Genomic DNA, 14,900 nt, shown 5'->3' with positions numbered 1-14,900 from the left:
TAAGTTGTTCAACAGTCCGGGGGTCTCCGTTGTGGTATTTTAGGCTTCATAATGCGCCACACATTTTCAATGGGAGACAGGTCTGGACTACAGGCAGGCCAGTCTAGTACCCACACTATTTTACTATGAAGCCATTTTGATGTAACACGTGGCTTGGCATTGTCTTGCTGAAATAAGCAGGGGCGTCCATGGTAACGTTGCTTGGATGGCAACATATGTTGCTCCAAAACCTGTATGTACCTTTCAGCATTAATGGCGCCTTCACAGATGTGTAAGTTACCCATGTCTTGGGCACTAATACACCCCCATACCATCACAGATGCTGGCTTTTCAACTTTGCGCCTATAACAATCCGGATGGTTCTTTTCCTCTTTGGTCCGGAGGACACGACGTCCACAGTTTCCAAAAACAATTTGAAATGTGGACTCGTCAGACCACAGAACACTTTTCCACTTTGTATCAGTCCATCTTAGATAAGCTCAGGCCCAGCGAAGCCGACGGCGTTTCTGGGTGTTGTTGATAAACGGTTTTCGCCTTGCATAGGAGAGTTTTAACTTGCACTTACAGATGTAGCGACCAACTGTAATAACTGACAGTGGGTTTCTGAAGTGTTCCTGAGCCCATGTGGTGATATCCTTTCCACACTGATGTCGCTTGTTGATGCAGTACAGCCTGAGGGATCGAAGGTCACGGGCTTAGCTGCTTACATGCAGTGATTTCTCCAGATTCTCTGAACCCTTTGATGATATTACAGACCGTTGATGGTGAAATCCCCAAATTCCTTGCAATAGCTGGTTGAGAATGTTTTTTCTTAAACTGTTCAACAATTTGCTAATGCATTTGTTGACAAAGTGTTGACCCTCGCCCCATCCTTGTTTGTGAATGACTGAGCATTTCATGGAATCTACTTTTATACCCAATCATGGCACCCACCTGTTCACCTGTGGGATGTCCCAAATAAGTGTTTGATGAGCATTCCTCAACTTTATCAGTATTTATTGCCACCTTTCCCAACTTCTTTGTCACGTGTTGCTGGCATCAAATTCTAAAGTTAATGATTATTTGCCAAAAAAAAAAAATTGTTTATCAGTTTAAACATCAACTATGTTGTCTTTGTAGCATATTCAACTGAATATGGGTTGAAAATGATTTGCAAATCATTGTATTTCGTTTATATTTACATCTAACACAATATCCCAACTCATATGGAAACGGGGTTTGTACAAAGGGTAAATGTGGTAGGCGATAGGCTACCACAGTAGGAGCTAGCAGCTACACAACAGCTAAGCACACAATAACACTTAAGCTCGACATACTGAATTAAATAATTGTTCTTAATTGAACACTTGCAGTGTAAAAGTTAAAGTTAAAGTACAACTGATAGTCATACACACACTAGGTGTGGTAAAATGATCCTCTGCATATGACCCATCCCCACGTTCACCCCCTGGGAGGTGAGGGGAGCAGTGGCGGTGGCCGCGCTCGGGAATAATTTTGGTGATTCAACCCCCAATTCCAACCTTTGATGCTGAGTGCCAAGCAGGGAGGTAATGGGTCCCATTTTTATAGTCTTTGGTATGACTCGGCCGGGGTGTGAACTCACGACCTTACAGTCTCAGGGCGGACACTCTAGCCACAAGGCCAATGAGCAGGTCACCAAAGCACCACATTTGTCAATAAAAGCAAATATCATATAATCATATTATTTAAAAGTACAAAGTCTCCAAGGCAGAAGCGGATTAGAAAGTATCCAGTAACAAACTTGTCTGTATCATTCAACTTACTGCGTCATACCCTTAACTTAATGAATTATTGTGGCCATTAGGCATCGTCAAAAAACAATTATTACTCCATTCTAATTGATAGCATAAATCCATTACGGATGGTTAATAATAATAGGTTAGTGCTATTCATACTTTAACATTGTTCCCTGTGTGTAATAATTTCACTTGATCAAACCTTTTCTGACATTCCACACTGCACAATAATACAACAATGCATGTTTTGTGCTGGTATCGTATTGGATCAATATCGATATAGGCCAGTACTCAAGGCTGCAATATTGGTATCGTATCAGAAATTAAAATGTTGTATCAGGACATCCCCTAATCAGAATCAGAATCAGAATCAGAAATACTTTAAAGGGGAACATTATCACAATTTCAGAAGGGTTAAAACCATTAAAAATCAGTTCCCAGTGGCTTATTTTATTTTTCGAAGTTTTTTTCAAAGTTTTACCCATCACGCAATATCCCTAAGAAAAGCTTCAAAGTGCCTGATTTTAACCATCGTTATATACACCCGTCCACTTTCCTGTGACGTCACATAGTGATGCCAACACAAACAAACATGGCGCATAGAACAGCAAGATATAGCGACATTAGCTCGAATTCAGACTCGGATTTCAGCGGCTTAAGCGATTCAACAGATTACGCATGTATTGAAACAGATGGTTGTAGTGTGGAGGCAGGTAGCGAAAACGAAATTGAAGAAGAAACTGAAGCTATTGAGCCATATCGGTTTGAACCGTATGCAAGCGAAACCGACGAAAACGACACGACAGCCAGCGACACGGGAGAAAGCGAGGACGAATTCGGCGATCGCCTTCTAACCAACGATTGGTATGTGTTTGTTTGGCATTAAAGGAAACTAACAACTATGAACTAGGTTTACAGCATATGAAATACATTTGGCAACAACATGCACTTTGAGAGTGCAGACAGCCCATTTCAGGCGCGCTAAGAACATATATTTTTCCACGATTTCAGCACTCAGGTTAACCATACCTAAATAGACACAAAATACTGCATTACACAAGACTACCCGAATGTACTCGAATGATTGAAAAAATTAAATGTTTTTAAGCTAAATTATTGGTAAACACAGTTTATGTATAATAATTTACGTAAAACCGCGAGTAATGAATCAAATTTTCATCAATTAATGTATTCTGTAGACATACCCTCATCCGCTCTCTTTTCCTGAAAGCTGATCTGTCCAGTTTTGGAGTTGATGTCAGCAGGCCAGGGAAGCTAGGGTCTTTATCGTTGGAAATGCATCTGCTTTGAGTGTCGCAGGATATCCACACATTCTCGCCATCTCTGTCGTAGCATAGCTTTCGTCGGTAAAGTGTGTGGAACAAACGACTGACCATTTCGTCGGCTTTCTCCACACCCTCGTATTTTGAACAAATCTTGTCCAATTTCTTGCCACTTTCGCATCTTTGGGCCACTGGTGCAACTTGAATCCGTCCCTGTTTGTGTTGTTACACCCTCCGACAACACACCGACGAAAGTGAGAAAATGGCGGATTGCTTCCCGAGAGCGAATAATAGAAAGGCGTTTAATTCGCCAAAATTCACCCATTTAGAGTTCGGAAATCGGTTAAAAAAATATATGGTCTTTTTTCTGCAACATCAAGGTATATATTGACGCTTACATAGGTCTGGTGATAATGTTCCCCTTTAATAATCCCCGAGGGGGAATTAAAAATGTCAGCACAATCCCGTTCAAGAGCAGACAAACATTACAGGGAGACAGAACAGGATCGCTGACGGGTCTGCCAACTTCCGGCGCCCCTTACAAAAAAGGTGAGCAACAGGTAAACGCTGGGGTGGGGGGAAATCAGTCTAAGCTTGGGCCCCTGGAGAGGGGGTCCAGACTGAGGTCAAGGAAGAAAAAAAAACTCATAGCCTTTCTGCCGGAAGTTGACAGAAAACTATCAGCGATCCTGTTCTGTCTCCCTGTAATGTTTGTCTGATCTTGAACGGGATTGTGCTGAAAATTTTAATTTCCCCTCGGGGATTAATAAAGTATTTCTGATTCTGATTCTGATTCGTACAACAACTCCTGGTAATATTCATTGTAACGCTTCACGTAGTCCTGCAGCATACACACTCCACCGCATCATCAAGCTCACAAATAAACTGTTGAGCTTTACCTCTGTCGCTGTGTCTCTTCTTACATGCACGTGTCCGCATCTTGGGGTTACAACTACCGCGCCCGCGATGAAAAATCATACCTAGCTGCAATTAATCGTGATTAATTTGGATTCAAATATGAACAAAATGCAATTAATCACGATTAAATATTTTATTTGTTCGTCATCCCTAGTCTGAATTTGTGAGCATTGACTAGTTTCCGTATCAACTTCAGTTATGTGGACAACCGCTTATGTTGTCCTCAATCAGCCAGTCTGAGTGGCATCGACATAAACAGGTTTCACCGCATTATGGATGATTTTCCTAGTAGAGACACATGAGAAGTACAGTCTTAGGAGAAGGTTAAGTTCCAAAATAATAATAGCAATTGAGACTAATGTTCTAAATCTTGTTTTCCAAGAATTGTTATCTAGTGTCAAGCGCTGCCTGGTGAACAGACTTCAAAAAGCAACAAAAGTTATATATAGGTTCCTTTCCATTTCTTCTAGAAACCGCTTGTAGCTAAACTGTCATTCCTGTCACACAGATGCAGATGTGCTGCCGCATTCTCAAACAAACCCTGCAGAGATGTCAACAGACAGTGTAAATCATCAAACATTACGCAGAGCACGTGTTGAGGTCTGATTTGGTGATTAGTCGAGGCGCAGGGTCAAAAAACGGTCAGCCAGGATTTTGTTTGATCAAGTACAGCTCAAAGGCTCACTACCTATTTTGTGCTGTGACAACAATAATGGCAGAGAAACAACATCATAGATTTTGCTAATGAGCACAGAGAGCTAATACAATCATACGATTATGAAAAAGAACAGTGGCAATGTTCCATACCAGGGATTTTTAAACTGTGGTACGGTACATGGGTGAATAGAAGAAAACTACTCATTCCACCCTTGGAAAGAAAATCTAAATAAATGAAAAAAATCTGACCTTTAGCAACGACTGGACAACAAAGTAAGAATGTTCAACCCCAAGCGAGTGCTCGAGTCATTGTTTCCTGGCGGACCTTTTAAGCGACGGACACATTGATCCAGACAAGCAGCAACAATGGTAAAAATCCCAGGAAGCTTCATCACGAAACTACGCCAGTAGCAGGCGTGCTAATAGCTAAGTTAACGTTGAACAGCAGAAAGTAAGCAGTTATTAACAGGAAATTAACAAGTACATCAATGAGAGGATAATATACAAACCCCGTTTCCATATGAGTTGGGAAATTGTGTTAGATGTAAATATAAACGGAATACAATGATTTGCAAATCCTTTTCAACCCATATTCAGTTGAATATGCTACAAAGACAACATATTTGATGTTCAAACTGATAAACATTTTTTTTGCAAATAATCATTAACTTAAGAATTTGATGCCAGCAACACGTGACAAAGAAGTTGGGAAAGGTGGCAATAAATACTGATAAAGTTGAGGAATGCTCATCAAACACTTATTTGGAACATCCCACAGGTGTGCAGACTAATTGGGAACAGGTGGGTGCCATGATTGGGTATAAAAGTAGATTCCATGAAATTCACAAACAAGGATGGGGCGAGGGTCACCACTTTGTCAACAAATGCGTGAGCAAATTGTTGAACAGTTTAAGAAAAACCTTTGTCAACCAGCTATTGCAAGGAATTTAGGGATTTCACCCAGAAACGCTGTCGGCTTCGCTGGGCCTGAGCTCATCTAAGATGGACTGATACAAAGTGGAAAAGTGTTCTGTGGTCTGACGAGTCCCCATTTCAAATTGTTTTTGAAAACTGTGGACGTTGTGTCCTCCGGACCATAGAGGAAAAGAACCACTCTGATTGTTATAGGCGCAAAGTTGAAAAGCCAGCATCTGTGATGGTATGGGGGTGCATTAGTGCCCAAGACATGGGTAACTTCAGAGGTGGGTAGTAATGCGCTACATTTACTCTGTTACATTTACTTGAGTAACTTTTGGAATAAATTGTACTTCTAACAGTAGTTTTAATGCAACATACTTTTACTTTTACTTAAGTATATTTATAGAGAAGGAACGCTACTTTTACTCCGCTACTTTTACTCCGCTACTTTTATCTACATTCAGCTCGCTACTCGCTACTAATTTTCATCGATCTGTTAATGCACGCTTTGTTTGTTTTGGTCTGTCAGACAGACCTTCAAAGTGCCTGCCTTACTGGTGACGTGTCACTTCGTTCCACCAATCACATGCAGTCACTGGTGACGTTGGACCAATCAAACAGAGCCAGGTGGTCACATGACCTGACTTAAACAAGTTGAAAAACTTATTGGGGTGTTACCATTTAGTGGTCAATTGTACGGAATGTGTACTGTACTGTGCAATCTACTAATAAAAGTTCCAATCAATCAATCAAAAGTGTGAAGGAAAAAAGATACTTGTTTTATTTCAACCATACCGTCAAAAGCCTCAAGACTGATTGCACATGAGGACGTTCCTGTCTTCACAATAAAAGTGCCGCGCCACCGCGCCTGCGCTTTCAAAATAAGAGTCTCCGAAAGCCAGCGTAAACAAGCTAGCAAGCTACGGAGTTTGAGGCCAATATATTTATTGTAAAGTGTATAAAAACGAATATGGAAGCTGGACAAATAGGATGCCAAAAACCCACCACTTTCATGTGGTATTAGACAGAAAGGAGGAACTTTTCTTCTCCTCCATTTGAAAACGTGGACGTTATCATCACGACTGTCTGATTACAATCAACGCAAGTCATCAGAATCAGGTAATACACCAACTTATATTCTAGTCTTCATTAAAGAAAGGAATCTATATGTTAAACATGCATGTATATTCATTAAAACACCTTTAACATGTAAACAAAAACAGCAAAATAAATACTTATAAATTATATACTGTATATATCAATGTATATGTATGTATGTATGTATGTATATATATATATATATATATATATATATATATATATATATATATATATATATATATATATATATATATATATATATATATATATATCCATCCATCCATTTTCTACCGCTTATTCCCTTTGGGGTCGCGGGGGGCGCTGGAGCCTATCTCAGCTACAATCGGGCGGAAGGCGGGGTACACCCTGGACAAGTCGCCACCTCATCACAGGGCCAACACAGATAGACAGACAACATTCACACTCACATCCACACACTAGGGCCAATTTAGTGTTGCCAATCAACTTATCCCCAGGTGCATGTCTTTGGAGGTGGGAGGAAGCCGGAGTACCCGGAGGGAACCCACGCAGTCACGGGGAGAACATGCAAACTCCACACAGAAAGATCCCGAGCCCGGGATTGAACCCAAGACTACTCAGGACCTTCGTATTGTGAGGCAGATGCACTAACCCCTCTGCCACCGTGAAGCCCTATATATATATATATATATATATATATATATATATATATATATATATATGATATGAGTGTGTATGTTACTCATCAGTTACTCAGTACTTGAGTAGTTTTTTCACAACATACTTTTTACTTTTACTCAAGTAAATATTTGGGTGACTACTCCTTACTTTTACTTGAGTAATAAATCTCTAAAGTAACAGTACTCTTACTTGAGTACAATTTCTGGCTACTCTACCCACCTCTGGGTAACTTACGCATCTGTGAAGGCGCCATTAATGCTGAAAGGTACATACAGGTTTTGGAGCAACATATGTTGCCATCCAAGCAACGTTACCATGGACGCCCCTGCTTATTTTAGCAAGACAATGCCAAGCCACGTGTTACATCAACGTGGCTTTGTAGTAAAAGAGTGCGGGTACTAGACTGGCCTGCCTGTAGTCCAGACCTGTCTCCCATTGAAAATGTGTGGCGCATTATGAAGCCTAAAATACCACAACGGAGACCCCCGGACTGTTGAACAACTTAAGCTGTACATCAAGCAAGAATGGGAAAAAATTCTACCTGAGAAGCTTAAAAAATGTGTCTCCTCAGTTCCCAAATGTTTATTGAGTGTTGTTAAAAGGAAAGGCCATGTAACACAGTGGTGAACATGCCCTTTCCCAACTACTTTGTCATGTGTTGCAGCCATGAAAATCCAAGTTAATTATTATTTGCAAAAAAAAAAAAAAAAAAGTTTATGAGTTTGAACATCAAATATGTTGTCTTTGTAGTGCATTCAACTGAATATGGGTTGAAAAGGATTTGCAAATCATTGTATTCCGTTTATATTTACATCTAACACAATTTCCCAACTCATGTGGAAACGGGGTTTGTAACAACAACTGTTGGTGTGTCAGCATTGTCACAGTCAATACACGACACGTAAGAGGAGGATCGAATCGATCTACAAATTGGTGGTGTTGATACCAAGCCTAATATCAGTATATGATTGATACGAGATATTTTTGTTTTCTCAAAAGTGTTGTTAATGTTTACAATGAATTCCCTGGACACAGGAGGCCTTTGAGGGCATTTAAAAGTATTTAATTGAGAAGCATATAGTAGCTGTTGGCTTTTGTGTATGATTGACTTAGTTTTGCTCAAACAAATGTCAATCCATCCATCCATCTTCTTCCGCTTATCCGAGGTCGGGTCGCGGGGGCAGCAGCCTAAGCAGGGATGCCCTGCCTTCGGCTGCCGCCCAGCTCACATCGCACCCGACCTCTATGACCCCTGCTATGGGTGGTGAGCCCATTGGAGGGGGGACCCACGTTGCCTCTTCGGGCTGTGCCCGGCCGGGCCCCATGGGGACAGCCCCGGCCACCAGGCGCTCACCATCGTGCCCCACCTCCGGGCCTGGCTCCAGAGGGAAATCTGGGTCCTTTTATTTTTCATGGAGGTCTTCGAGCTGCTCTTTGTCTGATCCCTCACCTAGGACCAGTTTGTCTTGGGAGACCCTACCAGGGGGCATAAAGCCCCCGGACAACATAGCTCCTAGGATCATTGGGACACGCAAACTCCTCTACCACGTTAAAGTGAGCTCTCTACAAACAAACAAATGTATGTAAAAAACAAACAAATATATGTAACAAAAAAGAATAAGGAACAACTTAAAATATTGTGTTGATACTCACCATAAATATATTTTAAAAAATGACAGTTAATGCATGTGATCAGCATCTGTATCGATCTCATTCATGGATGATCGCAAACGGCAGCATAAATCCCTGATTGGTACATCCTTAGTCGACAGCGCGCAGCCCTCTGGGTAATGTGACATTAACAACACATTTATGTCGTCACATCCTTTGGAAATTAATAGAAGTTTAATATGGACAAGCACTTTTTAAGTGTAAAGTACTATGCTGCAATCTGATGCAATGTTATTTAAAAACATAAGCTTAATAACAATTGCAAGCTGTGTTGCAACTTTTGGAAAAAGCTGCAGCAAATTCAAGCACATCAAGGGAGCGACAATCCCACAAAAATAAAAAACAGGGATTAAATTTATCGACTATTATCATATAAATTTAACAATATTCTTTGAAGTAATTGTTTAACATGGCAATCCTAAGAAGACAAGGAACAACTGCCGAACTTGCTTACCTGCTATAAAAAGCAGCATTTATTAATTGTTATTAAAAAATAATTTGCATTATCCATCCATCCATTTCCTACCGCTTATTCCCTTCGGGGCCGCGGGGGGCGCTGGAGCCTATCTCAGCTACAATCGGGCGGAAGGCGGGGTACACCCTGGACAAGTCGCCACCTCATCGCAGGGCCAACACAGATAGACAGACAACATTCACACTCACATTCACACACTAGGGCCAATTTAGTGTTGTCAATCAACCTATCCCCAGGTGCATGTCTTTGGAGGTGGGAGGAAGCCGGAGTACCCGGAGGGAACCCACGCAGTCACGGGGAGAACATGCAAACTCCACACAGAAAGATCCCGAGCCCGGGATTGAACCCAAGACTACTCAGGACCTTCGTATTGTGAGGCAGACGCGCTAACCCCTCCTCCACCGTGCTAGTTAGTTTGCGGAAAATTATTAGGAATCATGATGTCATACCAATAAATCCGAAACATTAAAAAATAGCTCCGAATAAATAAACAATAAAGATGCTCCAAAGAGGCGACATTACCTGTACTGTACTAAAGGTGCTTAAGAGTGAGCGAATCAAGCGCTCCCTTTCTCTTGCTTGTGTTACGATCCGCTGCCCGGATCATTGTTTATGTTTGAGTCACATGTGTTTTCAGCACCTTGAGTTTCGTTTATTTCTGTTGCCATGACGGCAGATTGTTTACACCTGCCTCTGGTTAGTGTCCGGGACGCGCACCTGTTGCCCGGGCGCTAATCAGAGGGCTATTTAGTCTTTGCTCTGGCCTCACTCGGTCTGGCTTCCTAGTTTGTTCTCACACAACTGATGACGACGATTATTTACTGTTTCTTAGCTACTAGTTCTCACGCTAGGCTCTTTTGGTTTGCTAGCTCCCACGCTAGCCCTTTTGTGTATTCATCATATTATTTATATTTAAAATAAATCATTTTTCCTACCTGCAAGCTGTGTCCGAAGCCGTCTGCATCCTTGGGAGAACCACACCCGCATCACGATGCGACCACGTCGTCACAGCTTGTGCTGTAAACGGCCTGTCTCGCTCTTCCCCTGAGCTCACTGTAAACAACATGGCCTCGCTCGTTATGGACTTGTTCAATGTTATAGAGGAAGATTTGCATTTTGCGTGCTATTTGCTACAAATATTGCATTAATATTTCACAAGAAGGAAAAAAACAAATATTGGGCTTCGGCACATCAAACCTTATCTTGAGAAGAAGGTCATCTGTGTTGGTATCGGCTAAAAAAAAATTTACAAAAATGAGAGAACAAACTTAATTTGAATTATTCCCTGTTATTATTTGTTGCTTATTTTTATCTGTGTTATCTGTGTCATGACAAAATGAACCCGAAGCATGATTTTTAGCTTTTCCTTTGCGATTAGCATGTTTTTAGCATAATGCTAACATCCTTGCTCAGCAGGAGTCCTATTGTCGTTTTAAAAAAGTCTCATTAAATAGTTGTCCAACTTTTGTTTCAGAAATGGAAATAGAAAAAATGGCCCGAAATTTGTTTTTTGATTTGCATTCAAGAATTGGAAATAGAATGAACGGAAAGTACACGGACCAATATAGTACCACTGTTTTGTTTTTTTGTTTTTTTACGGAAAAAGCTGGCAGTTTAGTTGCCAGAATTTTACTGTTAAATTGACATTGGTTTTTACAACATTATATTGTTAATGGAAAATCAGTACCAGTTCCTTTTTTATTCTGGCAAATTAGCTGCCGTAAAAACAAATGTATTATTTTTCCATTTAAAGTAATACACCGTTAAAACAATGTATGGCAGCTCAGTCAACAAACTTTTTACGCAAACATTTTTTAGTTTTTTTCAATTTACAGTAATATGCTGTAAAAACACCGTAAAATGTATTGTCATTTTTATTAATTTGATGGGTAGTTTGCTGTAAAATCATAAGTCAAGCAGATATTTAAGTATTAATTTTTATTTAGACAAAAACTTTTTGGAAAGTATGATAATATAATTGTTATGGTTTGCAGAGGGAGATGACGGCTCAGACACCAGGGGGCAGTAATGTTCAATAATTTATTTATTTATATGTATAGTCAATATATATAATAATGCTAAACAATACTAACTAATAAACTAATCTAAAGAGATGGAGTGTGACAAAAACCAAGAGTGTGTATGGTGTAAGACTATGTGTGTGTTTTAGCTGTTGAGTGTTACCATAAATGTTGAACGAGAGACGAGGAAGTCCAGGGGAGAGAGAAGTCTACTGGTCCGAGTCCAAAGCGGGGGAAGTCAAGGATCGAGGGAGGCAGTCAGAGTCCAGAGGGAGATCCAGGGAAAAGTGTGACGCACAGCTCACTTTCAAGACGACGGAGGGAACTGCGGGGACGATACAAGAAAAACACACACTGAAAACACGGAGGGGAAAACAGAGAGAGAGCAAGGTTGCATCAAGCATCAGATGATCACTTACTGTACGCCAACAGAAGATTATATTCCGGCCCGGCATGGCAGGTTGTGCCGGCTTATGAAGGCAGCTCGCTCATCACGGTCAGGTGCGCAGATTGCAGATTGTCTGCAGGCGCGAGGAGGCACGCCCACAGCGGAAAGAGAGCGCCTGTGGACACAAAGATGAGGGCGCATTGGAATGCGCCCTGGCCGTGATAATACTGCAATATTTGCTGCAATGTTGAATACTATTCAAGTTTAAAAGGTGTGCAATTTCATGCAGTACATATATTTTTTCTGTCAAAATGAAAAAAATGAATTCTATTTAGTGACAAAATATTAAGGACTTCATTGACACATATTTCCAGGTGTTTGCGGGCCAGATAAAATGACGTCGCGGGCCAGATCTGGCCCCCGGGCCTTGGGTTTGACACCTCTGGTCTAAATGAATGAAAGTGAACACAAATGTCGTGCTATGAAGACCGTGAAGTATCTGACCTTAACCCCAACTTTCTACAATCAATCTAAAGGTCATGAGTAGAAACGTGTACTCATATTGTGACAGCTTGCTGACGAAATCATAACAACCTAAGGAGAATTTAATGCGGGGGGATGACAGCGGAGTGACTCACGATGTATGTTGCGCCCCACGGATGTGTGCCAAGCAACAACCAGAACAACTCTCAACAAATGTTTCTTAATTGGACAGAACTTCAGTCAGTCTGTGATGTTGTTGCCTCTTAAGGCAGACAAACATTAATAACCAGTGATGTCAAACTTTAACATTTTTCCATGAGATTAATCACAGGGTGGCTGTGGATTAAATTCCCCATTGAGATGGCCAACATGCTGCTTAGCGTCTTCCATATTTATTTGCTCCTGGAGTCTGTCACGACCTGATCTACTGCTCTACACCTCTGGCTGAATTGGAGATCTGCTGCTTGTAAACACGTTGTGATGCTTTGTGTGTGACTTTAAAAACTGACCATTTATTCTTGTATCTCAGCATAGGTACCCAATTTGGTACAAAACCCAAAACCAGTGAAGTTGGCACGTTGAGTAAATGGTAAGAGAAAACAGAATACAATGATTTGCTAATCCTTTTCAACCTATATTCAATTGAATAGACTGCAAAGACAAGATACTTAACGTTCGAACTGGTAAACGTTGTTATTTTTTGCAAATATTAGCTCATTTGGAATTTGATGCCTGCAACATGCTTAAAAAAAGCTGGCACAAATGGCAAAAAAGACTGAGAAAGTTGAGGAATGCTCATCAAACACTTACAGTATTTGGAACATCCCACAGGTGAACAGGCTAATTCGGAACAGGTGGGCGCCATGATTGTGTATAAAAGCACCTTCCATGAAATGCTCGGTCATTCACAAACAAGGATGGGGCGAGGGTCACCACGTTGTGAACAAATGCATGAGCAAATCCTCGAACAGTTTAAGAACAACATTTCTCAATGAGCTATTGCAAGGAATTTAGGGATTTCACCATCTGCATATCATCAAAATGTTCAGAGAATCTGGAGAAATCATTGCACGTACGCAGCAAGGCCGAAAACCAACATTTAATGCCCGTGACCTTCGATCCCTCAGGCTGTACTGCATCAAAAACCGACATCAATGTGTAAAGGATATCACCACATGGGCTCAGGAACAGTTCAGAAAACCCCTGTCAGTAATTACAGTTCGTCCCTACATCTGTAAGTGCAAGTTAAAACTCTACTATGCAAAGCGAAAGTCATTTATCAACAACACCCAGAAACGCCGCCGGCTTCGCTGGGCCCAAGCTCATCTAAGATAGACTGACGCAAAGTGGAAAAATGTTCTGTGGTCTGACGAGTCCACATTTCAAATAGTTTTAGGAAACTGTTGACGTTGTGTCCTCCGGACCAAAGAGGAAAAGAACCATCCGGACTGTTATAGGCGTAAAGTTGAAAAGCCAGCATCTGTGATGATATGGGGGTGTATTAGTGCCCAAGACATGGGTAACTTACACATCTGTGAAGGCACCATTAATGCTGGAAGGTACATGCAGGTTTTGAAGCAACATACGTTGCTTGAAAAGCAACGTCTTTTTGATGGACGCCCCTGCTTATTTCAGCAAGACAATGCCAAGCCACATTCTGCACGTGTTACAACAGTGTGGCTTTGTGGTAAAAGAGTGCGGGTACTAGACTGGCCTGCCTGTAGTCCAGACCTGTCTCCCATTGAAAATGTGTGGCGCATTATGACGTGTAAAATACCATAACGGAGACCCCGTACTGTTGAACAACTAAAGCTGTACATCAAACAAGAATGGGAAAGAATTCCACCTGAAAAGCTTCAAAAATTGGTCTCCTCAGTTCCCAAACGTTTACTGAGTGTTGTTAAAAGAAAAAGCCATGTAGGTAAAAATGCCCCTGTGCCAACTTTTTGGCAATTTGTTGCTGCCATTAAATTCTAATTGAATGATTATTTGCCAAAAAAAAAATACGTTTTTCAGTCCCAACATTAAATATCTTGTCTTTGCAGTCTATTCAATTGAATATAAGTTGAAAAGGATTTGCAAGTCATTGTATTCTGTTTTTATTTACGATTTACACAACGTGCCAACTTTACTGGTTTTAGTTTTGTACTTTTATAGGCATCGATCAAATTCCGTCTGTATTACCAGGCATCGGTACACGTAAAATCAAAGGGTTCCATATTTTGATACATTTGTTGCACATGGCATCATGTCTGGTTGCAGATGCAAACACTTGGCGGGCAAACAAGCACTCAAGCAGCACTCAGAGTGGACTTAATGTTGCACATTTCCATGCCAAAAAGCAAGTATGTCTGATAGAAAACACTTAAACGTACAGTAAGCCTCCGTTTTTCATAATGCACTTGCTCAATGTTAATTTACAATACATTTGCCATAGACATGCTAATGAATAGCATTAACGATTTTACATGGCGATTTCATCACTTTCAAATTTGGTAATGAAAACTACAAATACGATGCAAGTAACAATCAAACAGCTGGTGTGAAATAAGAATTAATCATAGTATA

Source organism: Nerophis lumbriciformis, linkage group LG15 (assembly GCF_033978685.3).
Source record: "Nerophis lumbriciformis linkage group LG15, RoL_Nlum_v2.1, whole genome shotgun sequence".
Taxonomy (NCBI): Eukaryota; Metazoa; Chordata; class Actinopteri; order Syngnathiformes; family Syngnathidae; genus Nerophis; species Nerophis lumbriciformis.
The sequence above is the reverse complement of the archived record's forward strand: the minus strand, read 5'-3'. Positions refer to the sequence as shown.